General features: G+C 43.8%; 1 long non-coding RNA gene across 1 annotated transcript; it reads left to right on the top strand.

Moving 5' to 3' along the window:
- Nucleotides 1-15,465: 15,465 nt before the first annotated feature.
- Nucleotides 15,466-24,915, top strand: LOC128082495 (uncharacterized). The gene is made up of 2 exons (XR_008207697.1): nt 15,466-19,883; nt 23,506-24,915. It is a non-coding gene; the product is annotated as an uncharacterized LOC128082495 (long non-coding RNA).
- The last annotated feature ends 714 nt before the right edge of the window (nt 24,916-25,629 follow it).

Genomic DNA, 25,629 nt, shown 5'->3' with positions numbered 1-25,629 from the left:
TTATTTCTCACCATGTGCTCAAGGCTTGTTGAGACAAAAGCCCTGTCACCACAGGACCTATTGCACATTCTGTGCAAAAGAACATTTGCTGCCTCACAGACATTCAGATCCAAATAGATGGGAGTAAGAAGGAAGGCAAGTTGTGTGACTCTGGAGTTGACTAGTGACAGACACAGGGCATGAGGAAGCAGCCTGGCACTGAGTAACAGCAAAGTATGGCCTCTTTGTGTGCATGTGGCCGGTGTTGTCATCGATATTATAATTGGTTGCAGTTGATTAGGAAGTGTAACTGCATTACACTGACATAGATTGAAAGGTTGCAGACACCTGTGTTTCCAGACAAGGACTTTATTTCCAGACAGCACCTTCCTGCTCAAGGGCCAGTTCACCTAAGCTGCTCATATCTTATGTAAGTGAAAGCAGCATGTAAAAACATGGCCTCTTTTTTATACAAAGAGAGACAGATTTTCAAATAGAGAAGAGGGTGCACAGTGTCTGCTGAGAGCCTCTGGATGTAAGATTGCATTGCTATCTCTGAAAAAGCTGCCCTGTCCTCACTCCTCTCACAGCACTTTGGCGACAATTTGTGAGTTGCACCACAAGTTTGATTTTGGCAAGTGAGGCTTTGCAGCTCGTGTTACTCCATCTCACCTGGCCGGGCTGCACTGTTATTCACAGCAGGATAAAGCCCTGCTCACACTGCTCACACTGAGGTATTTTGGTCACAGTCTGACTTGGACCTCAAATCTTCTCCCGATGGGGACCATAGAAATTAAAGAAAAATACTGTGTTCAAGTGGTGAAAGGTTAAGATGTCTCCTTTGGTGGAAATATTCATTCAGATATTCGAGTGCCACAAACACCACAAAAACTGGACTAGAGCCAAAGCCAGGGAGCTGCATCCCATCCGCTGCAAGGGACACCAGCAATCCAGGAGTGTGCTGTAGAAGAGAGGAAACCAAACTGACCTCTGTGATAAGCACGGAGGTGGTGGGAGCAGTGGAGCCAGGAGGCAATTATCACAGCTCTCTGTGATGAAGTGGATGCAAGAGCTAACGTAGCCCAGCGGTGAATTTCAGCAGCAAAAAATGGATCACAAATATATCAGAAGGAAAAAAAAAAAAAAAGGATATTGCCTACAGAGAGACTCGACACCTTATTGGGCTTCCCGGAGAAGTCGGCTCCAGCGCACACTGGAATTTCTGAGATGTCATTCCAGCTACTTTAGATTCTCTGCAAACAGGTTTCAAATGATAAAATTCTTTTGGGGATATTGACTATAACGAATGATCCATTTTAGACGAGGGAACAAATAGTTGAATGTTGCAATATTTCAGCAGTGAGAAAGCCATTGTTTCCAGATTTGTATTAATGATACAGAGTAGGAAGAGAATGGTGTGATGACAGCGTTTGTAAATGAGGGAGATCAAAGATCAACTGCAGTCCACGGAGTAAGGGTGAGAATTGTTTGAAAATACTACACTTGAGCTCTGATTCTCATATCCTTTAGGATGTTTTACAAATTTATTTTTTCCTGGGCACACCAACTCCAGACAGTGCACGATGCCAACATGTCTTTGTTACTTGGCCAGCAATTAGATCCAGCTCCAACTGCTAATACTGATGAGCATGGGGTCAGGAGGGACTGCAAGGCTTGAGCCACGTGAGCAATGGCTGGCTGATGTTATTTCAGGAATGCTGTCGTGAGTGCAGCTCACTTTATGAACCAGGCTGGGCATTACTTGCAACTCATAAGAAAAAAGTGAGGAGCAGTATTTGACTGAGTCATCTAAATACAGCCGTGTGAACAATACTTTGAAAGGAGAAATTTCCTGTCGAGAAGCATTTATATGCGGCACCAGGAAAACAAATTTATCTGCCCTGGAGATCTAAATCTGAAGGCAAAAAAGATGCAAACTAGGAAATCCCAAAACACAAAAAGAATTATGTTTCTCAACTAACATCATATTTCTTGCATGATAATAATTATAAACAGACACACTGCCTGATGATTTAGGATTTATTCTCTTCTTTACTTAGTGCAACTAAAAACTGTAGAGCATTTCCCTTCATTTGCAGAATAATTGACTTATTCTTATGACAACCCTGGGCTTACGATCCAAAGCTGACTGAGATCTTTCAGTCAAGACCAGATATCTCTGTGAAATGAGTGCTGTGATTCCATCACATCTTGCTGGGTTCGGCATGAACATGACTGCTGGGAGGTAATCCACCTGAGCCCTGCAGAAAATGCCACCAGATGGATGGCATTTACCCTTACATCTGCTGAAACAACAAAACCAATGAATCTTCATCCCCTTGTCCCACGTGCTTCCCCTGCCCCAGACTGCCCTGTTTCCTCTCTATGAAGTCACTTCAGCTTCTGTGATGTTCTTTGTGCAAGTTGCTGACCTGTTTTACAGGACCATTTGACGTTGCCTTAGCACAACATCAGCTTTGCTGTGCCGGTTCTGAGATTCATCTCCACGCTCCTCCTCAAACTGTGTTTTCCTTCCAGATATTGCTCCCTCACACTGCCAGTTTGATCTGCGTCTTGCTGCCTTGCCTTCTCAAGGAGCCTCCTGGTAAGCCTCACACTGGGCTTTTCACCACTACATCAGGACCCCAAGGAGAGAAGCAAGAAAAGTGCCTGGTGTCATAGCATCAATGACCTTGCTAACCATGCCTGCTGTCATCTTGGATCTCACAGCATGTGCCGAGCAGAAATAGTAGAATGCCTTTCATGTGCTTTGGAAAATTACAGTATTCACAGGAAATCAGATGTTAAGATAATATGTGCCGACAGAGTTGCAAGAGAACATATTAATGACATAATGCTTTTTATGGATAGTGTAATATTTCTCGCAGAGCTCGAATATAAATCATTCTGTTGCTGGACGTTGCTACTTGAAGTCATTCAAGGCTGCAGGTCACTCAAGGGCAAAGATTTGGCCTGTTCCCTTCCTCTCCTCAACAGACGGCTCAGAATCACTCATTTGTAGTCACCATTTTGTCTTTTGCTGAAATTTTCCACCCTTCTTGGCTGAGCCCTCTTTCCCCAGCACTGGTTAGCAATCAATACCTCGCTTTGATGGTTTGTCTCAATTCATTTAGTATTTGCAAATCTAATAATTAGTACAGTGTTAAGTTGAGCTTTTTATAATGGGTATCTTCTGTTGCTGTTTAACTCTGAGGAAGTGAAAACTAACAGCTTTGTAATTTTTTTTCCAACTTGAAATTTTCTGCCTCTCCCATCTCCTGTTACTTATGACCAAGAAGTGGGACTATTTTCATGCAAAATGCCAGCAACAGCAAAAGGCAGTCAGTTGCACAATTAATTAATCAACAGCACAAAGTGTGATGCTGCTTGGGATGTCATGGGTTGGTGGGGCCAGAATCTCATGGATGGCTTGCCTGGTTCTGCCAGTAGGGTGACACCAGGGGAAGATTAGGCACGTGCTGTAAAACTAAACCCTGGCCCAATTATAAAGTCAGATGAAGGCATCTCAATATTGATTGAAATGCCAAATTTTACTGGTGCTGATTGCTGTGTATATGTTTCCTTTTCACTGGTCAGCGGTGGAGTTACATGGCTCAGACACTGCCAGTTAAATTCTCCATCTTTCGCTCTCCACCGAGGGCAGAGGAGAAGAGAGAATGATCCAGCATGCAGGTTGTCTTTCCTCTGGCCTTACTGCTCCTACTCTGGGAAAGAGCAAACGTGGTGCAAGTGGCTGGCAATGCACTTTTCAGACCTACTAGCAATGACCAGAAGTTATTTAAATCCCCGTTTCCAGAAGCCAGTTAGCTGCTTTCAAAGTATTTGTGTAAAGACTAGTTTAACATCTTCCGTTTGACAAACCCCATTATACATCTGTCCTTGTGACCAGCAGTAAATATCACAATTCTTTGCCATAGTATCTGTGTCATATACAGGTAAAATCATAATCTTCTTGAGGAGGTTGTGGTGTTTTCCAAGCTGGCATCCAAGCTGGAATCCATTTAAAGATGAGGAAGGTGCTCCATATCAACACCTGCTGCTTGGGCTGCTTTCTTTCACTTGAGTCCTTATAAATTTTTTAGTAGTTTTAGTAGTGAACGATACCTGAAGTGAAAAACAGTAGATCAGCAGTGGCTGGAAGCAGAAAATCCTTTTCAAGTTTTAGTCCTCTCTTGTATTGCCTGAGCTGCTTTTTTGACTTTTTGTAATGGGTTTTCATTAATTAGGTCAAGTGCGGCCATTGTATATGAAGTGCTACACGATCCAGTATGAATGGAGTTTAGTGCCAATGTGTCTTTTCACTTCATAAGTCTTGCAATTTCTTCACTATCCAGGTTACACCGAGATGGAAGGAGGAACTGGAAGAGGGAAGATTAACCTTTCACTGGCCACAATGCCTAGCCTCTTACTGAGGAGGATTTGGCAACCCAGCCCCCTCCAATCCAGCCTATCTGTCTGAATTGCTGAAAGCATAATGCTCCCATATGAGAGATAAGTAAGTGAGCTCTCTTTCTTTTCCATAGGGAAAAGTGTATGCAGATTATTAGGGGAAGAAAATAATATCAGAGAAAGGTGGCTTTCTTAAAAGGCATCAGTAGCATTAGTGTCATGTGTGAAGCACCCATTTGTGACAACTGCATAGCCCTTTCAATGGAAAATTGTGCTGTGCTACCTTTTAAAGTATGAAATGCTAATTTTGGATTTACAGTTTTTGAACTGGAGGGCTGCATTTTGCATGGAATTTTGTTTAATTTCCCAGTGAAAAAAGGCATTTGAAACACAACTGCCTACAGCCAACTGTCAACAAAAATCAACTGTAATAACATGCAGCCTGTCACTGATTTATGTGGTGATGTGGTAATCTTCTCAATTTAGCTGGATATTTCTTCTTCATACAAAATAGCTGAAAGTCTTGCTAGACATTTATGAATATCAGGAGGTACTATTAGGGTGATAATGGGGCAAGATTAAGGAGGTGTTCTCTAGTTCAAAGTGCCAGTTAAAGAGACAGGGAATTGAGAAGTACTGGCATATATCTATACGGCCCATTGGTGTAAGTGAACTTTACATTTCCAGAGCTTCTTAGGTTCTGGGAGACAGCATATTGAGTTCTTTGAGAGAGCATCTTTCTACAGGGGGGCTAGGAGGAGCAGCTATAAACATTTTTATTCTCTTTCCGAAAATCTATTCTTGTTTGGCAAGGAATGGGTTGCAAATCTTAGGTATCAAACATGGAGACAAATAAGTGTGGATGCTCTCATAGACAATGGAGTGACGGGATCTCTGGCCTTTCTCCGAAGATCAGAGCCTTAGTTGGGGTCACTTTGCATATGACTGCCTCCCAGTGAGAACTGGCAAGTAGGATATCACATCCTGCATATCACAGCTAAGAAAAGTAATTGGCCTCTCATAAAGAGCTAGAACTAATGCAGACAAAATGATACTGCGAGACTTGAGCCACAAATAAAGGGAGAAGTTTGTGTTTTACAAAAATGTATAATTTAGCAGGCATTTCATTATGCCGTATAAAAAGGCAAAAAATGATAATTGAAAATAAAAGCTGCTGCCTAGCTACAGTACATGCTGCCAGCATTACTGGAAATAGAAACGCTTTATTGGTGAATATAGTTAAAATTTTGATACAGCTACAGATTTGTATCTTGTTGAATTTGTTTCAGTTTGGGTATTTGATACGGAGAAACTGGCAAAATGTGAGGATCCATGTATTCACATACCTAGGGGTTTATACAATTACATTAATTATCAACAGCACGTTCTGCAGATGCTTGCATCTGCAGAGTCTGAGCGAGGGTACATGTTGCTGAGTTTATTCAGAGTGCCCAAACCACAGCAGTTATCTTCAAGGCTGCCTAAGATACTCTCTTGCAAACTCCTGTCTTCCAGGAAACACAGTTACATCTACAAATATACCCAGGAAATGCTTTTCTTTTGGTTTGTTTTCCCTGCAGCGAACGGATCTCTGAGCTCCAATTTTCCTTTAGCAAAGTACAAAGAGGGGCTGCTCAGAGGAGCTGAAAATTACCAGAGGAGAAGCAGAAAACAGGTCCACAAATTGTCACTGCTTCTGCTCCAGAGTTTCTTCCCAGTTTCCCTCGCTCTGGGGCAAGAAGTTGCTGCAAACAGTGCCTATGCATGTCCTAAAGCAGGAGCAATCCTGGTGCTCTCCATATCCAAAATGGAAAAGACCTTTAAAAGGCTGTTTTGCGGAGAAGAAAACAATCATACTCCTCTCGTGGGAGAGAATTGTCTTCCAAAACCTTTAATTTCATGGCATAGAGCTGCTAACATCTCTAGGCACGTTTCTTCATTGTTTCCAGTTGTGCCCTGCAGCAAAATGTGATGCAGATAACCCAAGTAATGAATGAAACTACTGAAGGTCCATTATCTCCAGAATTAAACTAAAAAAAGAAAAGGAAATAGATACTACTGCGATTTCTTGGGGTCCAAAGGCTTAACATGGCTAAGCTGGCTTTAGAGGCAGGAGAGGCAGAAGCAGAGAAAAGGCAAGATGAAGGGGAGAGGCTTTTTGGGACTCCTGTCCTACAAATACACCAGGGAACACAAGTGGACCACCTACTGTGAAATTAATTGATTAGAATGAGAATTATACTTTCATGAATGTGTTTAGATTCATGGTTTAAAATCATCTTTTTTTTTTCCCCCTCATTTCAACTCTTATTTATCTATAGACTCAGCCAGGCTGCATTGTTCAGACAGTCATGGTTGTGTTTGGATTGGTCAGGGCCTACGAATTCACTTGGCCTTGGAGCAAAAAACTCATCATGAATAATGAAAGAAAAGGAAAATAATACCTGAGACAGAATGACTTTAAAAATGATTAATATCTATTCTTTCCCTCGTAATTTGCCTCCAGACTTTTCCCTTCTCAAAATAGCTTGCCATTAGCAGTTGAACTTTCAATAGTTGGTGCTTTGATGGAACTGGTGCTCTGAAGCCAATGGGAAAATTATTATTATTATTATTATTATTTTATGAAATCAAGTTTTATTTTGATAAACTCAAAGCCCTAGATGAATGTAGACAGGACCAAGTTCTGCCCATCTAGTTTGCTTAAGTTGGCCACTTGAAACATTGCAGTATTTGCCACTGAAGTACTGGAATTTCTCGAGACAGCCCACGTTCCCTCCCAGTAACTGCTTACAGAAAAGCAGCACCCCTGCAGAGCATTACAGAGGAGATTTACAGTCGAGAATGAACATGCTATACTGGAGCTGAAGTCAACTGTCACTGAGTACTCAGCAATTCTCTGGGGCTCCAACTTGGGCTCCTGATGCCTCATCTCTAGGCAGGAAGTTTCCTTTCTTTGAGGCTTTTATTAAAAACCGGTTCAAGTAAACACTGACAATAAGCAAGCAAACTTCTTGAGCCACAAGTCCACAACTTCCCAGGCAATAGGATGGCTCTCTATGACATTTAGGAGAGCTAACAGCTACAAAAAATACCGCATTTTTTACCCTATCTACTTAACAAAACAGTGCAGCTTTTGCAATTGCATTTAGATTCATTTTCAACAGGGCTTTGAAATAGCCCTGAACAGCTCTGCCTATCCCAGGAGGACATGTTCAGCAGGATTTGAGGTGTGATTAGCTCGGGTTTGGAGAGCTGAGTTGGTACGAATGCAAAGCAGCTGCGAGCAGTGGTGCAAAGGGAGGAAAAACTAAAATTCTGTGTTTCTAAGGGAAGCACTCAGCCCTTTGAGTCAGCAGGAGTCAATCAGTGGCTCTCAGACATCTGTGGAGCTGTTTCCACCCTGGTTGGAATTTGCTCCTGGTTCATGCAGCTCTCAGGCACCGCTGCCCTCGGCTGCTTTGCTGTCCCCCTGAGTGTTTCTGTTGAATATCCACCCACAGGGGTCTCCTCACCTTGGGCTACACTGAACGTCAGGTAAGTCTGTTACTCCTGAAGTCTGAAGGCTCTATAGCGTGACAGTGCTTCACGGTTTTTTTGAGGTGATAAGCAGGAGTTGGATGACTTCAGGACACGCTTCTGTTCACGATAGTTCAAGTAGTTGCATGATGTGAAAGACAATATTACTGCCTGTGTGTGCTCAGAAAGTATTATTATTTTTTTAATCCCTCTGCCCGCTTCTATTTAGCTCCCATTACGTGACTGTGCTTTGTTGGCATGTTTAACGTTCAGATACCAGTATGTAAGAGGTGTCTTTACCCAGATGACAATCTATAGATGGCAGCAAGATTTTATAGGAATTGGTACTTTTAAGGGAAGTCAGACTTCTTTTGATTTTCTGTCAAAATAGCGGATGATGATTCTGTTAGCAGTGGTTGGACCTGTCACTTCCGTGAGCATTATGATCTTGCAGGACACAAAGTCAGAATTATTACGGTCTTAAGCAGTGCTGCTATTGATGATGTGGGCAGCATTTTCTGTGCTAAAAATCTCTACTCCTGCAGACATCTCTCTAGCTTTGCCCGCATCAGTCAATGTAAATACTGGTGTTTTAAAGTAAAATGTCCTGAGGTGTTCTGACTAACACTGGTTGCTTTATCCCTGGTTAAAACAAGGACTGCCCCGTGCTTCCCCTTCATCCTTTTCCTGAGGCCTCTGATGGCTGATGGTTTTTGCTGGGGCACTGAGGGGATAAAGGGCAGTTTCAAAGCCTGGAGAAGCCAGGACCTCCTGTGCTTCTCCAGTCAGGCTCTGACTTGGCTCTGCCTGAGCCTGCAGGTGGAACAAGTTCTCCTCATGTGTGTAACAGACCTAGCTATTTCTGTTGCCCATTGAAAGCATGGCAGTTTCAGCTTAGAAGTCTGAATGTGTGTCATGTGCCCCATTATGGGGGCTTCAAGGCTTCGTGGAGGAAGGCTCATGGAGCAAATCTTCACTGTCCTCTCATCCCAAATTTATGTGCTTCACCTACAGGATATAGAGGTCTGTTTTTTGAGAAATACAATGCACATGTGCCTTACCTGCAGATATAATTGAGTGTATGCACAAATCCATGCTACGTACACCTGTGTTGCCTCCTCAGCACGCGTGAATATTCCCTGCATGTGCGTGCGTTCTCTGCAAGCTACACTACACATTAATAAAACAATCTGTATATATTGCATTAAGACATGCTGTATGCAGACACTGCTCCAGGTACTGCAACTTTTTTTTTTTTTTTTGTAAATCCTGAAATATGGCTGATATGGTCCACTGCAAAATGAACCTATTTTGGAAATGGCAAAATTGTAATGTAAAATATACTGGGGTCAGTGGGGTGTGATGTTTTTTGCATACATTTTTTCTCCCTTGACCCATGTCATTCTCCCGCATATAGGGGGAAGAGGCTTCATCTCACACAGAAATATGATGTCCTTTACTGCCAGAGGCTGTTGCTGTTTCAAATGAGGAAAAAGCACAATGCATGAAGAAGGAAAATTAAAGCATATTCATTTTGGAAATTAGATAGTCAGGAGACTTTCTGGAAATAGCACGGTTTGAATAGAGCAAAAGGCTACAAGACAGTTCACTGAACTTTTGACCACTATTTATACTATGGGAGTTCTTGAAATGGGAAGATAGCAAAGTATTTTATAGCTGTTTAATAATGGATTGTGGTTTTTATGAGATATTTATCTTCTCTTTGAGTGTATATAAGGTAAGCAAACGCTATGTAGCATAATTGTGTTGCATTGGGAGCACTTTAATTTAGGGCTGGTTGATTTTTCCTGCGATGCATCTCTCAAGCAGCAAATCCCTGCTTGATGCCACCTGAATGCCTGGCCTCATCCCTGAAATGTTGCTGGGGTTGCTTGTAGGGGGTCAGAATGGACCTGAGGGATGTTTAGCTGCTTGTTACATGGGGAAGAATGCCTAAAATGGGTGACTGGGGCCCTGGACCATCTCAAAAAAAGCTCAAGTAATTCCTAGCTCCAGGCTGTCTTAAACTCTCTCTCATTTCTGTATACCGAAACTCATTTTAGTCTTGTATAATAGTTGTAGATCCTCTGCAGCATTTTGGATACACTAAACAATGTACCCTTGCAGGGTTAGCAGCTATCTTGTTACAATGATAATGATGCATCACCAGGCAGACATGCATGAGTGAAATAGTGTTTGCAAAAAACAAAAAATGTGTTTGGAGGATTTTTAGGTCCTATTAAATTGGGCAGTTTTTCTTGCAAATTAATGTGCAAAGATAAGAATTTTGGTGCAACCTTAAAGATCCCAGTCTTGGAGCAGGTTAGCTTGAGATGCTGCTTTTCCTTCTCCCATTTCAGCGTGAATGTAGCTCAGGTTGGCAGGAGGAAGGCTGTGATATGGGATCAGGGACAGCTGCCCCCAGACAGGCAACCTCTTGTAGGTGCTGGTTCAAATGCAGTTATGCAGCATGTAGCTGTGCATGGTGCTATTTTCTTCCCACCCTCCCCATGAGACGATCATAAAATGGATCTTTCTTAAAGATGTGAAGCAATACAATAAAGCTGTTTTCATTCTTTTTCTTTGTTCTATGTGACATAAGGAAAAGATGAAGCTGAAGGATGTCCACTGTGTAGTGATCCCTTTGTCTTTTGTCACTTTGCCTTCCATACAGAGTAGCCTATGTGGAGAGGAAAAAAAGATTATCCTTCTGCCATGGAAGATGCTTTTCTTCCTTGGACCAGAAGCTCCACTCCTATCACTAGCCAGTAACAAGCCTTCTGTTCATCCTTATGTCAAAGCCATACTACTGAGCTAATAGAGATCACTGACAATTAGAGATGTGCTGAAATGATTTGGCAAACTCTGATTGCCTGTGAACCTGAGGGTATTCTCAGATCCCTCTGAGCCTGCCAGGTGCGCTGCCAGCCGTAGTGCTTCCCGCGTCCCCCAGCCGAATGGGAGAGCAGTTGGGATGCTGAGTCCAGCTGGGCCCGGAGGATGGGAGGATGAGAGGGGGAGTTTCAATAGATGCAGCTCTTCTCTCAGAGGCTGCTGCTCTTTGTTGCTTCTCCTTGCCAAGATGTCCCAGGCGCTCTCATATCTCTTCCCTCTGTATCAGATGGATGTGACAATATCCTAGGATGACTGCCTCTTGCTTGAGACTAGCCCAATGAGGTGTATCTGGAGGAACCATGTCACTTGAACAGGCGAGATGGACAACAGGTAAGATTATATTTTAGAAGGATTACAACTCCCTATCAGCTGGTGTCTCAATTGGTTTTCTGTTTGTTTTGTTTCCTTGTTCTTGTAGTGGCTATTCTTCTCTTTTCACCCCTTACGACAGCCAAAGCATTTCTGTCTCACGCTTCCTGGTTGTCCAAGACAACATAATGCAACATCTAGGCATCTTAATTATGCAAAAAAAAGTATGGATTAAGTGACTATTTTGGGTATTTTCCTTACTGCTTATTCCATCTGAGACTGCTAAAAGATAACTACATCAAACAGAAACCCAAGTAACCAGTGTTGAAATCATAACCTACCTTAACATGCCCCTGAAAAATGCCTCAAAATGAAGGCTGTATAAGGTAGTGGTCCATCACTAAGAAAAGCACTTGACTGGTGGCTAAGTTATGGTCAGCAGCTGGATGTCAGTGGCTTGGTCTACGCTCTGAAGCCTGACTTACACGCTAAGCTCATCACAGCCCTGCACCACCCCAGACTGGCAGGCTGTGGTGGTGCTGGGGGGAGGTTGGCTCCTCAGCTTCATTAGGAGATTTGCTGCAGGAAAACTGCATAGGGAATTTCTGTAGATCATTTAATTCCTGTGGAATTGAAATGAAGAAATGTATTTTCATAATTTTATTTTATTGTCTTTAAGGCTCCAGGGCCTCTTTCTCTTTCACTGTGGCACAGAAATCTGTATTTCAGTATCCCCATCTGCCTGGCATTTGGGGAGGACTTGGGAAGTGTCTGAGCCTAAAGTCCAGTGGAACTCCTCGCCTGCACCATGAGCAGAATCACATCTACGAAAACAGTAGTGGTGAAGAACAGCAGGTGTCTGAAAACAAGAAATTAGAAAACTTCAATTTGCATTTTGCTGATGTATGAAATACTTCTCTGTCCCACATGACTGTACACGTTTTGGTGTGGAAAACCACACAAAATCTCTGACCTGAGCTGAGGTTTGGAGGCAATCAGACTAAAAAACCCAAATTACTTGGCCCCATCTTTTGCATTGTAGATCATGGGAACATACGTTCTACACGAGTGTGAATGGATCCACAGTAATTTTATAACTGATTGTTGCTCTTTAATAATAGAAATGCATAGCATAGTGGAACATCAATGCCAAGTCCCACTAACTTTTTCTTTTGTCACTCTCTGCAAACATAAGGTGTTGAAGGCCTGATCCAAGTCTCCCTCAGCCTCTACTTACTCAAGATCTGCTTGCTCAGCCAGAGCACTGTGTCACATCAGCAAATGCTGTAAATATCACTCAGAAAATCTTTTCAGGATGGCAGTAGTTTCTGTGGAATACAAATTTAATATAGATTCATAAATTGAAAGGAATCAGATGAATTGCAGTAGGTTTGTGATTAATTTGCAAGTAGAAGCAGCAATAAAATTGGTCAGATACACGTTCTCAATCAATAGTTTGCAGTGCTCTACGTAGCTACCAAATGATCTTGGTTCTTCATTAGGCTTTCAGAAAAAAAAAAAAAAAAAAAAAAAAAGATGGGTTCTATTACTTTTTTTTTTTAAGCTTTATTCTTTTTCTATTCCAAGGCCATTGTTTACTTTTGAAGTGGATGAAAGATGAATTTGGGTTACATTGTGACATTACAATGAAAGCGTCGATATAAATCAATGACTTGTCACGTGAGGAGTTAGGGGCTATAAGGCAGCCTAACGGTCCTATCTGCAGCCCCTTTCTTGGCGTTTCACTCCTCCTTCTTGGTGCTCCTCTCCTCAGGGGAGTGCCTGTGTACCGTTACCAGGTGTTGTTGTCATAGATGAGGGGGTTGCAATGCAGTTGGCATGGTGCCCTCGTATGAGCACTGAAGTTACTCACCTTCAGCTGCCTTGCAGAGCGCACCTTGCACTGAAGTACACGCGTACTGTTGCACCAGCCTCACCTTTCTTGTCCATGGCTGCGTTGTATCATTCATGTGGAACTGCAGAAAGATGATTCAGCCTCGAGGAGCATCTCTTGTACCTGCATGACATCACCACCCATGAAGGCAGTGCCACAGTGTGACTCTGCTTGCAGTGGGGTTTGCCATGCAAGCTGGGTACCAATGGGCCACTGGTTGCTCTCAGGACACTGTGCAACACCTTCTTCCCAAAGCTGCAAGCTGCCAGCCTGCTCTTGCTGCTCATGGTCCCTTGCCCCCAGATTTGGATAGATAGTAAATTACAGGGTCAGGTTTCAGGTCTTTCCAGAACAAAAGCCCCTTCAGCTTAAGCTTAAGCCCCCAGAATAGATGACCCTAAGCAGGAATCATTATTATTATTATTTTTTAATTAAAAAAAAAAGAGAGAAAACCCAAAAGAACATGATTTATAACAAGATACAGGAACAATTTATTCTGTCTCTCCATGGATTAGAGAGGTGGTACTTGGAGCAGCTTGTTAAACAGAAGTGCTTGGCCCCTGGCCTTGCACTGCTGTTTAATGATCCACTCTTCGTGTGCCACCTCTCTAATCCATGGAGAGATGGGTACAAATTGTATCTATAATGTTATATTACTTAACTGTATAATGTATTATAAATCATAGAATTGCATCCCTGCCTTGTAATTGGTGAGTTGTGTTGCATGAGAAATTCAATATAAAATGGTTACTCTTATGCATAACTACCTCTCTGGATCAGTCCAGAAGTGGTGAGGGGAAAGTTAAAGCTTTTTTAATTAAAAAAAGCAAAAATACGACTTAGAATGGCTTTATGGGCCCCTCACTGGCTGTACAGACTCCTGCTCTGGAGCTGGTGTTTAATGGTCCCCTGCCTGAGAGTGCCGCCCTGAGACAGGTCTGCAGTTGGTGCTCTTGGAAATGGAGGTGCCTGCAGTGTGTAGGGAGCTCCCCCCAAATGCGAGGTGCTCACACATGCCTTATTTCTGGGGTCCCTAGCAGTAGGACTTGCCCTTCTGTGCTGGGCAGCTCCCCTGTGCTGAAGGCAGGAAGGACAATTGTGTCCCTGCTCCGCTCCTGTGCCTGGCTGTGATGTTGCAGTGCTCCCACACCTGAGGTGCCAGATGAGAATTCCTAGAACAAAGCAATCTCATCCTTAAATGGTGACCAGAAACAACCACTGCTGCCAGGAAGGCTTAAACTGTCCCAGATATCATCATGCAATACTCTATCAGTAAAAGAAATACTTTTCCTGACCCTGTTGGTAACCTGCCCATGTCCTAAAGCAAGGCAATGTGATTTACTCCATGAAGCTGCAGCTGTAGGTGTCCACTCCCACCTTGGAAAATAACCCACCTTTCTTTAATAAATAACACACAGACATGGGAACTGTTCTAACAAACTGTGCTTAACTAAAGCCACCGACATTAAAACAAGTTGCCTCTTTTTTTTTTCTATTAGAAAATATACTTGTGGCAGAAAAAGAAAACTTAGGACTAAGAGTTCATCTCCGTGCGTGATGGAGATGGGATGTGGGGAGAGCCATGAAAGCAGAGGGAAAGGGGCTGAGCTGTGCATTCAGCACTTGCTTTCTTGGTACATACTGCACTGCAAGCACTTCACAGACCACACTCATATTGCAAGAAACACACTTGTGTTGTCTTATAATGTGATGCCCCCATAAAGGTGGGTAATGCACAAGCTGCAAGGAACCTGCAATTTGGTATGCTGCTTCCTTGTGCTTCCTAGGCTGCTTTTGCCTTTTGTTTTGGAATGTATTTATCTGAAGCAAGAAGAGCCCACCAAAACTCGATCAATCTTCCAGCACTTTTGACTCAGAAAAGCCAGCAGAACAATGACAGTACTTACCCAGGCAACAAGATGATGTTTTGATACCTCCCTTTCCTTTTTGTTAATAAAGTATATTTAGCTCTGCGGTACCCAGAGTTCCTTCCTTGTCAGGTTGTTTTGCTGTTACTGGGTGTGAATCGTTACTCACTGATGCGCTGCTACACGTTTCCTTCTTATCTCTTCTTCCTAGTTAGCTGTGCCTTCTTCTGTTAGTGACAGCCTGGGGTGGGGGAGCAAGGAAATAAACATGTGTTGCTGGTTCCTTGCTGAAAACCCCAAAGGATTACACGACGTGGGGCAAAGCATTTCTTTCCACAGTGGCAGCAGCCCTGTCCCTCCTGACAGTCCCAGGAGGGGCTGTGCCTGGGGAGTGGGGGATTAGCAGAAGCAGTACAAGGAGCCCAGACATCCACCCCAACATACTCCACTCTCTGAGTGCTAATCAGTGCTCACATCATATATTTGTAAAGAGGACTGCCTAATGGGTGAAAAAAACCATGCACTTAATCCAATACAGTTGGACTTTTTTTTTTTTTTTTTTTTTTTTTTCCCTTTTGACTTCTCTATTTGTTTGCTTTGTTCAACACAAACTTGCTGTTTCCTGCAGCAGAGCACTTTGCCTCCCTCCTCCCTGTGCCGCCACGGGATTGCTGTGAGCAGGATGCAACGCAGCTCCATCTGTGTGCAGTGTTTGTATGTGCTTCTGCATAACGATTCTGAGGATTACAGGTATGGTCAGAAACTTTTTAATGTAGTATGAAATAGTTGCACTGAGCGCAGCCCTTTCTGACCCAAGACCTCCACACCTAGCATAGAACAGCAGTAAATCCTGAGGCGGATTAAGCAGTATCCTCACAGTAATGTGTCTGTTGGAGTTTCACTTAACCCAGTGTAGCTTGAAACATTTGGATATTCCAGTCTGTTTCCCTTCTGTATGTGGAAAGTTGATGGCAGGGCAGCATCCTGAACTCTGACTCCCTGTAAAAGTTTAAATTGCTGCCCTGCTGGGCTGGGTGAATGCTAATTGCTTTGCTGCTCACAATGCGTCCAGACTGCTTATTTAACAGAAATCCCCAAAGACACTTCTTTTGCATGCCAAATATACTGCACTCAACAAAACACACAAAATAGCAGGCCTGTTTGCATACAGCAATCACAAATCTGATATTTAGCAACCTTTAAGGATGATCTCAGTTCTCCATTCAATGCAGCAGTGCTCACCGCACACTGCCTGCAGCGGCAGCTGCAGCACAAACACCAGGCATGCTGCTCCTGGGAGAGCAGAGCATGTCCCCAAATGATTGCCTTTGGTCTAGGACTGGGGTGTTCAAAGAAAGCACAGCTTCTTTCAATCAGTTGGGAGGGATTTCTGGGCTTTGACCTGGACAGGCATTAGCAGAGGTGCGTTTGCAATAAAGGCAAAGCTGGGAAGCACAGCGCAAGAGCCATGTGTTAGGAGCTGCATCTTCTTGGGGGTCTCAACACCTCTGCTGCTCCTCAGACAGGAGACTAAGAATTATTAACAATTCTGTGACAGCAATACTAATCAGCAGGAAAACCAAAACTCGCTTGTGATTGTTCAATTCCTGTAGGTAATCATTATGTACAATTAGAACCTCTCGGTGGGCAGGCTCCAGGCAGCAGTGCCCTTCGCAGGCTGCTCGCTGCTCCATGGGGAGTTCTCTGGGGTCTGTGCTGCACACCCTGTACCTGACTGCGTTCCTGCCACGTCGTGACATGAAGTCACTGGAGCGTGGATCTGAGCAGCCACAAGAACTGCTTCCTGCCAGTTGGGGCTTTGCACTGGGCCACAGTATGAGCACTGATTTTTTTCTCAGCTTTGGTGGGAAGTACAGGGCTGGTGGTCACAATCAGTTGGCCGTGACCCCTGAATCTTCTGAAAAGTGGTGTTATGTTGCTAGCTTTTTTCCCTATGTATAGGGAACAAACCTGTTTATTTTCAGCCAGGATGAGTTTGCACTGCGTGACGATGACAGTCTGGATTTGGTTTTTGTCAAGGAGCATCCAGATTGCTGAGCTCTGGGAGAACCCAGGATAAACACCCGCAAGAGAAATGATCACAGCAGCACCTGATGTTCCTGAGGAGGAAGATTCACCTGCTACAGACCCCAGTAGACTGCAGCCATGCTGTCTCTGTTGTGCATCCTGCCCACCGTGCTGAACCAAAATGCTTTGCAGGAGCCCCACGGCCCAGCATTGGTTCTTGGGAATGTGCTGTTGCTGCACCTTCGAAAGCAGTGCCCAGGGAGAACATGAGCACATACAGGTGATGGCAATGGTGAGGTGAGAGCATGGCTGGGATGTGCCACTTCACTGCTGCTCGTGTGACTTGGTCAGTGCACGGTGTGTGGCCACTTCTGTCCTGCAGCATGGGGTCAAGAACATGTTTGGAAACTAGTTAAAGTGAAGGTGCTTCAACTGTTATTAGGCAGAGTACAATTTTGGGGAGGGAAACAGCCTGAGTCCAACTGATGAGAACAGGAAAAAAACTGGGAATCTCATGGTGTTTCAGACTCATAAAAAGTGTGACTAAATCAACAAATAGAGTATTCATTAGGAAAAATGCACTTAATTTCAGACCAGGGATGTGGAAGTGCCATGAGAGTTTTCCTGGAGAATTTTTATCCCAATCAGAAAAAAGAAAAGACTGCAATTATTAAGGGAGCCTGTTCTTCAGAGAGCACCAACCCAGTTTTCTGTACCCAGGAGGTCTAAGCAATCTCACATAAGTTTTGGCTGAGCAGCTCTTTCTCCCACTGTTGTCTACACTGGATGAGACGTGAGACGTCTCATTGCTGTGTTCCGAATCAGCCGCAACGCTGAACTTCTGAGACCTTACTGAATAGGAAGATAAGGGAGCAGTATGATCACTAGGGCCATCTGTGTGGATGAAAAGCTTTAAAGCCTCACCTGTAGGTAAGGGTTGACTTCAGCAAGCTGCCTGAGCTAGCCAAGCAGCGACACGGGATTTGGGAACAACGCACGTGGAGATGCTCAGTGCTGCTCAGGAATGGGATGCTAAGAGCCATAGCAGAAACCATCAGAGAAGGATCTCTCCTCTTCAGAGCCACCCACAGCTTCTCCCTGTACCAAACACAATGCTGGAAAACCCCTCACCTGCCTCACCCTCAGCCAGCAGATGTGCAAAAGCGTCTCTGCATTGTACACGCGTGGGCACCCTGCAGCCAGCTTCTTCCTGCATCCTGCATGCTGTGGCTTAGGGGTGCTGGAACAGCAGCTCAACACTTCAGATTACACACTGGGTTTGTTACTTTTGTGAGAAGATATTTCTGGACCCTCTGCCAGCCCTCAGTTTGTAGTAACTGAGAATGTACTAGTTCCGGAGCTTAGGATATTTTATGAAAGGAGGAAAAAAAAAAAGATGAAGGAAAAATGATTTTGATCTGAGACAGAAATTCAGACAAAGGATTACCCGTGTTGTTTGAACAGACAGTGCATAAACATTACTTTCTATTAGAAGGAACGGAGACTTGCAACATTCAGGAAACTACTTTATTCATGAAATAAAACTAGGCCCATTCTGCTTATTCAAATACCACCCACAACTTTCTGGGGAAAGATCATATGCAGAGCATATTTGGAAACATTATTAGGAATGCATAAAGTACAGTATTAGTCAATTTTATATGCTCAGTTGCATGAAATCTGTGTGTTTAAAAAATATAATAATTTGCATTTCATGGCTTTTGATAACCTCAGGAGTGCACTTGAAATTCAGCACATGCCCACAGCACCTCCCAGCTCACCCCATTTTTAACTGAAGACCAATGGTTTCTATTAAGGGATCAGGCAGGGACTCTGACAAGCCAGTCAATAACTATGTGAGGTTACTTCATTAATGCTATAATGGCTGATAGAGTGAGAGGCAAAAAACAGGTTCCTGACAGCAGCAAATGAAAATGATAGAGATTCCTGAAGCAACGCGCCTTTCCTTTGTCATTGTCTTTTGCTTGGCTTATTCAAAATGTGGCATTTATGTATTCAGCCTTGATGAATGTTGCAGGCTTTAAGTACTTTTTCCATCTCTAATGCAGTGCCGATTGCACATTGTTCTTTCTTTCTCTCCCTCTCTTTTTTTTTTTTTTTTCCTATAACCTCTGCTGTCAAGGCACTGTGAGCTGAAGGGTTGCAGGCACCGGCTAAATAGCTTTTTTGCTGTAAACGGCAAGGGTGACGGGACAATGCATCACCAGCGCCGCGAGGTCAGGCAGCCGGCGGGTGGTGGAGGTGGGGGTTGCCTCAAGCTGCTGCCGGAGCCCCCCGGCAGGGCAGCAGGACCCACCCTGTGCTGCCTGGCCACAGGGCTCTACAGGCGCCCTGCTCCACGAGTCTCCTCCAGAGCAGCTCCTAGTCCATGAGAGCATTGCCTCCTAGTCCAGAAGAACGTTTCTGCTACCCTGCCCGACAGCGGGGCCGCGTGGGGAAGGTGTGTGTCAGGTAATGGTGCTGGGGAACAGAGCTCAGAACGCTTCTGAGTATCGCGCAGAAATGCCTACGTTGCGGTTGGAAATGTGATATTCTTCCGGTTTGCTTCCACTCTTGCTTTGTGTCATTCAGGAATGGCTGAGTAGCCTGGGTCTGTTCAGCCTGGAGGAAAGAAGACTGAGGAGGGAACTGATTGATGTATATCAATATCCAAAGAGAGGCGGGAGGCAAATGGATTAGGGCAGGTTCTTCTCAGGGGTGCATAGTGAGAGGAGAAGGAACAGTTGCCTAAAACTTGAATATAGGTGTAACAGAAATGCTAAGTCACAGCTTGAAACAATGATTGAACACCTGGTGGAAAGGCAGGGCCAACTCAGGGAAGCTCAGGTGCATGCAATGTCCCAAACTGACTGGAAGGGATGGAGCCAGTATGCACCCCTTCCCAGACCTCATGTAAGGGCTGGCAGTAGAGGCAAGGGTACCTCATCTGGAGATCCCTGCACACCTGAGGCCTTCTGAAGGTAAGCAGCTTTTTTCCTTTATTTCTGTGCCCACAGCTGTTGCATTTGAGCAAATCCTCACTTGCTGCATTTACTGCTCTGTTTTCATTGTGCTTTCTATTGCATTACAGTAGGAAGTTCCATACAAAAGTTTGGAAGCGCTTCTTTACTGTAAGGGTGACAGAGCAGTGGAAAAGGTTGCCCAGAGACGTTTTAGTGTCTCCTTCTATGGAGATATTTAAGATCTATCTGGATGCCTATCTGTGCAGTCTACTGTAGAGTATATGCTTTAACAGGAAGATGGACTCGAGGATCTCTTGAGGTCCCTTCCAACCCCTGTAATTCTGTGATTCAGCACTTGGTAGTATGGCGTGCCTTTGTGCTGCTATGTTTGGCTGCTGGTTCCTTCTGCAAATGTCTTTCCTGTAGGGCAGCATGCTGGAGAAGCTATGCTAGCCCTGTGCCTTGCAGCACTTAGCACTCTGTGCTCATGCCATGGAAGGAGGCAGTGATGTGCCAGTGCTGGAGGTGAAACTGAGATTCAAACAGTTTCAGCAAACTAAGTTACAAAAATACTTCTTGTTTATTGTTCCATTCCATTGTTATTCCAGGTATCTCAGCCAAATACTGAGTATTTTTGTTAAAAATAATATATTCCTTTCACGGGGTGTTTAAGCAACCTGGTAAATACTTGCCTGTTCTCTGCTTTCCTATCCAAAGGCAATTCTGCACTTGCATAAAAGCAGCTTGTTTAAGGACAGCTTCTGCAGGTAATTCAGCACAGTGCATAGGAACATGCTTATCTTTACATGGTCCCCAGCAGCCATACCACATGTGCAATACTAGGCATAGACTTAATTGTCTGCTGACTTGAGCACAAATATCCGAATAATTAACTAGTGAGTTTATAGTGAAAGTCTTCTGGCTGAGAAATGAGGATGCAAAAATATATATAAAGCAGCTGCAGAGCAGTGATTTCCAGCAAACTTGGAAATGGTGAAGAAAAGTATTGGTCCTAGGCATGTCAGTGTGTCTGGATGTTGAAGGACCTAAGGAGGAGCTTAAGTATGAATCAAAGCTCAGTTTTAAATTGCTTCTACAGCAGAAGCAGAGAGGCTGGAAGTCATGTTATTATTATTTTGCTTTTACTTAAGGCACTTTGCTTTTACTTAAGGCACTTGGTAACTTTACTTAAGGTAACTTGGTAACTTTCCCATGTTTGTGACTAATCAAGAGCAAGCTTAAAGCAGAGGAATAGAATCATTAAGGTTGGAAAAATACTAAGATCATCAATACTAACCATCAGCTTGTTCCCACCATGCCCACTAAATCATATCCTTTGGTGCCACATCTTCATGGTTCTTGAACAGCTCCAGGGACAGTGATGTGAGAAGCCTGGACTCACAGAGTCCTTGGGATGGCCAGATGATGCCCTGAGCACAGAGAATTTGCAGCCCATTTCTACACGGAGCTGTGTAGAAACCACCAGCTCCCCTGGGAAGGCAAAATACTCCCTGGTGCAGCCAGAATGGGGCTGGTACATCCCCATGGCTGCAGATGCAGACTCAAACGATGCAGCACATCCCACTATGCCTTTCCCTGGAGGCAGCTGCTGTCTGGGGGTGATGCCCAGGTATGGGGAGGCTGCCAACAGTGCTTGCTCTGCCTGAAGAGAGGTCTATGTTTGGAGCATCGAGCTCTGGGAAGTGATTTTCTGGGTGTGAGGGAGACCTGGGGGCATAGGTGGTACTCCATGTGTCTCTGCTTTCACTCTTTTTAAAATTTCAGGTGTTGAGGTTCAAAATCATGGCATTTCAAATGGAAGGAAAGATGTCAAACTGTAATATTGCATACCTCTATGTGCAGGTCTGGGTGTTGGCAGAGTCCTGTTTTCTTTTTTCTTCTTGCTCAGAGATAACTGCAAAATATTTTCCTATGAATTTCACAGGAGACATAGCACCTATTTTACCTTCCCACACTTACAGAATACTCTGAGCACAAAGGAGGGCATTTAATGAACTTAATGAATCAATCAATTAAAGAAAATTTCATATGCTTTTCATGATCTCCTTGTTAATTCAAGGCCAAATTCTATTCACCCCAGCCCAGTACTCCCCAGCAAATATAAGAATAAAATAGGTCAATTGTTCTATGTGGTACGTTTATAAAAGGATATATTAATCAAAGGGCATGTATTACACATAGAAAGGAACACGTAGATACTTTTACAGCAGTGATATAATACAGGCATTTGAAGAATCTTCTGCATATTAGTCCGCATCACTCATTTCCTCTTTCAAACAGAAGTTAGAGAAATTATTGCTAGCAAACAAAAATCTATTTTAGACAAACACAATATGTTCGGAAAGATCCAGTTTGTCATGCCAACAGTCTCAATGGCTGTGATTTGTATATTAAAAAGATTTTAATTGCCCAGGTAAGTGCCTGCACCTGCTAAGACATTGAATATTAGAGCACTTTATTCTAATCTCTTATAATATAGGGCACACTTCACCCATAAAATTATTCTCTACACAATTATAGCTCAGTTTTGCTGAAGCAGAAAGTGCAACTTAACAGTTTGGTTTTACTCATAATTATTAAAATCATGCAAATTAGGATCATTAGGTAGCAGTTGTGTAGTTAACCACTCGATAGCCTGGTCATGTTTTCCCTTTCAGTACAAACAATGAGAGGGATGGAAATGCATCACCTCCCCAGCTCTGTGCTGTGCAGTGGGAATGGAGTTTGGAAGCGTAGGGAGGAGCCCAGAAAGCCCTGGAATAACTCGTCTGTTTCTGCAGCAGAACCAAGGCTTGAATTCTGGCCTGCAAGGTGGAAGCTGCCCATGGGTTTACCTCCTGTAGCTTGGGTTCACCCATGGGGCCCATGCATTTGCATGGTTGGCTCAGCAAGGCTCTGGAGACAGGCTAGGGAGGGTTCTGATTAGTGTTTGCTCTTCAGAGGTCAGTGTCACCCTCTGTGTCCCACAGCAGAGCTCTATGGCATGGCTGGTGGTGACCATCCAAGTTTGGCTGCAGGACTTCTGCTTTGAGATCTCTGTAGCAGAGCTGTGCCTCAGTCTAGTGGTGGGATCAATGAGGGATGCCTTGATCAATGAGGTGTGCTTTGACAGCCAAATTAAATGAAGTTAGAGTCTCACCCAATTTCCTCAGGTGTTGCTATGCATCCCTATACGCACAGCTGATGATATATCTCTACTGAGGAAGAGCACCGTATTTCCTCTCTGACTTCTGCATATTCACTAATATCCTGCTTCTTCCTGCGTTCTGTGCTTTGTCTATTCAGAGGTCCTAAAGCTACTCAGAAGTTACCAGAGGAGGGAGTTCGTCTACGATCACCATCAGTGTTGTGTGAGCTTCTTGCTTTTCTCATAAATCATCTTTCTATTTAACTGGGAAATCTGTGACTTCAAATCGCAGAGATTTGTTCTGAATTGAAATAAAAGCACCAAGTTGAAATTGCCTGTGAAAAACACATTTCTAGGACATGCTATTTTGAATTAGTCAAAGTGTTCTGGTTCAATAAATCAAAAGGTTTCATTCCAATTATGTGTTTCCTTCTTCTTATAATTAGGAATATAATGTAAAGTAACAGTTCAGAACAACTTTTTCTTTTGCAGTGAATAATTGACTCGCTGTTCCAATGAAATTCAACTTCAGAATTTATTCTCACTGCATCACTCTGGTTCAATTTTTCTCTGAATCAAGTTCTGTCCAGATGGGATTGTTCCCTGCACCAAGTTCCTCCTCTCCTGCAAGTCCTGGAGCACAGTGCTGTAGTCATCAGGATGATGTGTTTTGCTTTGTCCCATCTGGAGGAGGAGACACTCGTTGTCTTTAGGTTTGTGCCTTCTAAACATTTCATTCTGTGGATTTCCTGTGAACTTAGTGAAAGAAGTGAGAGGATATTTCTCTAGCAATTATTTTCACGTGCCTGCAGATGAAGCAACATACCTGAAATGTAGAACTGTGAATGCTGGTGGACAACACTCTTTCTAATGTCCTTTCTATCCTGAAATGTGGACATGCTGGTGCTGCAGTCCTGTAGGCGTTAGAGAACACGTGGTGCTCTGGGCACCTTCCCATCTGGAGCTGGGCTGAGTTGTGCCAGGGCAGAGGTGCAGAGCTCAGCCGAAAGCAGTGCCTTGTCTTACCCGGCCCTGAGTCTGCCAAGGGTGAGGGACAGCATGGCTACAGCAGCACATCACAAATACATGCCCTATACGCATGTATAAGAGGATTTACCTTGGGGTATTTGAAGTGGAAGGATGAAACTGAGCAAAGCAAAACTTACAGTGATGCAAAGGACTCCTGAGAGATGAAGGGAAGCCTTGCCAGGTTGACTGGTGAATGCTGAGGTGGGAACAGGCTGAGAGGAAATACTTCAATTGTCGGCAGGAGGAACGAGGTGTCCTATGGGATTCTCAGAGTGATTCAAAGAGTGTCTGTTTTCATGTTTTGTTTTGTAATTGACCAAAACATACACAGCGGATTCTCACAGGGCTGTGCTGAGCCAATGCTCTTGCTGAAGTCAAATGGAGAGGAACTTCAGAGTTTGCCCTGCTGGAAAATGTCCATGGGTGAAATTGTAGGGAACACAAGAAATTCCCTCCAAAATGCTCATTTTGCTGTACATCCTCCCTACAGGGGACATGTGTAATTAGCAATTGCTTCCAGTAAATGGCTCTCTGATCATGACGACAATCCAATTTGAAGGAAATTATTGTTTAAAAAAAAAAAACAAACAACCAAACAATCTATGGAGGGGCTCTTACACTAACAAGCACCTTGCCTGTGCAATGCCCCACTTGCAGCTGAACATTTGCCAGCACTCACACGGAGCACATGGTTTATGACTTGCCTGCCATGGGCATCCTGCAGCACAGGGAAGGGAAAATAATCCCCTCATGAAAAACCCCTGGTCTTTCCCACCATGGTTCTTCATACTCAGTGGATGCCACAGCAATTTGCATGGCCTCTGTATACATTTGGTTTTGAAGGATACAGCTTGTGAAGAAACCTCTTAAAAGGACTTTTTTTGTTTCCTTCATTATTTTAAGGCACTTAGGGTAATGTTGTTTCTTGATGTGCTGCTGATGTAAAGTCCTTATTGTTAGATGTCTCACAGGGGAAACTCCTTTTCCTTCTCACCAGCTGGAGCATCTGCGCTTCACTCATCACCAAGGAGTGAAATCCTTCCCCCATTTACTCCACTCTTCATCAGATTTCAGTGTATTTTTAAGTCTCCACAAAGTCTCCTTTGTATCCCTGTGCTGCAGAGGATGAGAGAGAGGACCTTTAACTGGTTGTCCCCTCTTGTCCCATACATCAGCAGGATACCTACCTTTGCCCACCCTGGGCAAAGAGCAAAGTCCGGGTCCTGCTCTTCCCAAGGCCCTCCCTGCACCAGCATCACATGCAGCACTCTCAGAAGCAGACTAATGCTCTTCAAAAGTTGGTAAGGTGGGGTTTCAAGCAGCTTGGCGTTGCTTTTTAGCCCACATCAGGGCTAAATTTGCCCTGCTTCTGAGGGCTCAAAGGAAGGAGACACTGAAAGTTTATGCTTTATTATTGCTCTTTTTACTTCTTTTTAAAACAACAACAACAAAAAAAAAAACAGGTTTATTATCCTTTGACCACTTCCATACCTCATGAATCAAATCTGCAAGAACTAGAGTTCCTCACCACACAAAATCATAGAATCATAGAACAGTTTGGATTGGAAGGGACTTTTAAGATCATCT

The sequence above is a fragment of the Tympanuchus pallidicinctus genome, unplaced genomic scaffold, assembly GCF_026119805.1.
Source record: "Tympanuchus pallidicinctus isolate F22 unplaced genomic scaffold, pur_lepc_1.0 scaffold1, whole genome shotgun sequence".
In the NCBI taxonomy this organism is placed as follows: domain Eukaryota; kingdom Metazoa; phylum Chordata; class Aves; order Galliformes; family Phasianidae; genus Tympanuchus; species Tympanuchus pallidicinctus.
Note: the sequence above shows the minus strand (reverse complement) of the source record. Positions and strands in the feature narration are given on the sequence as shown.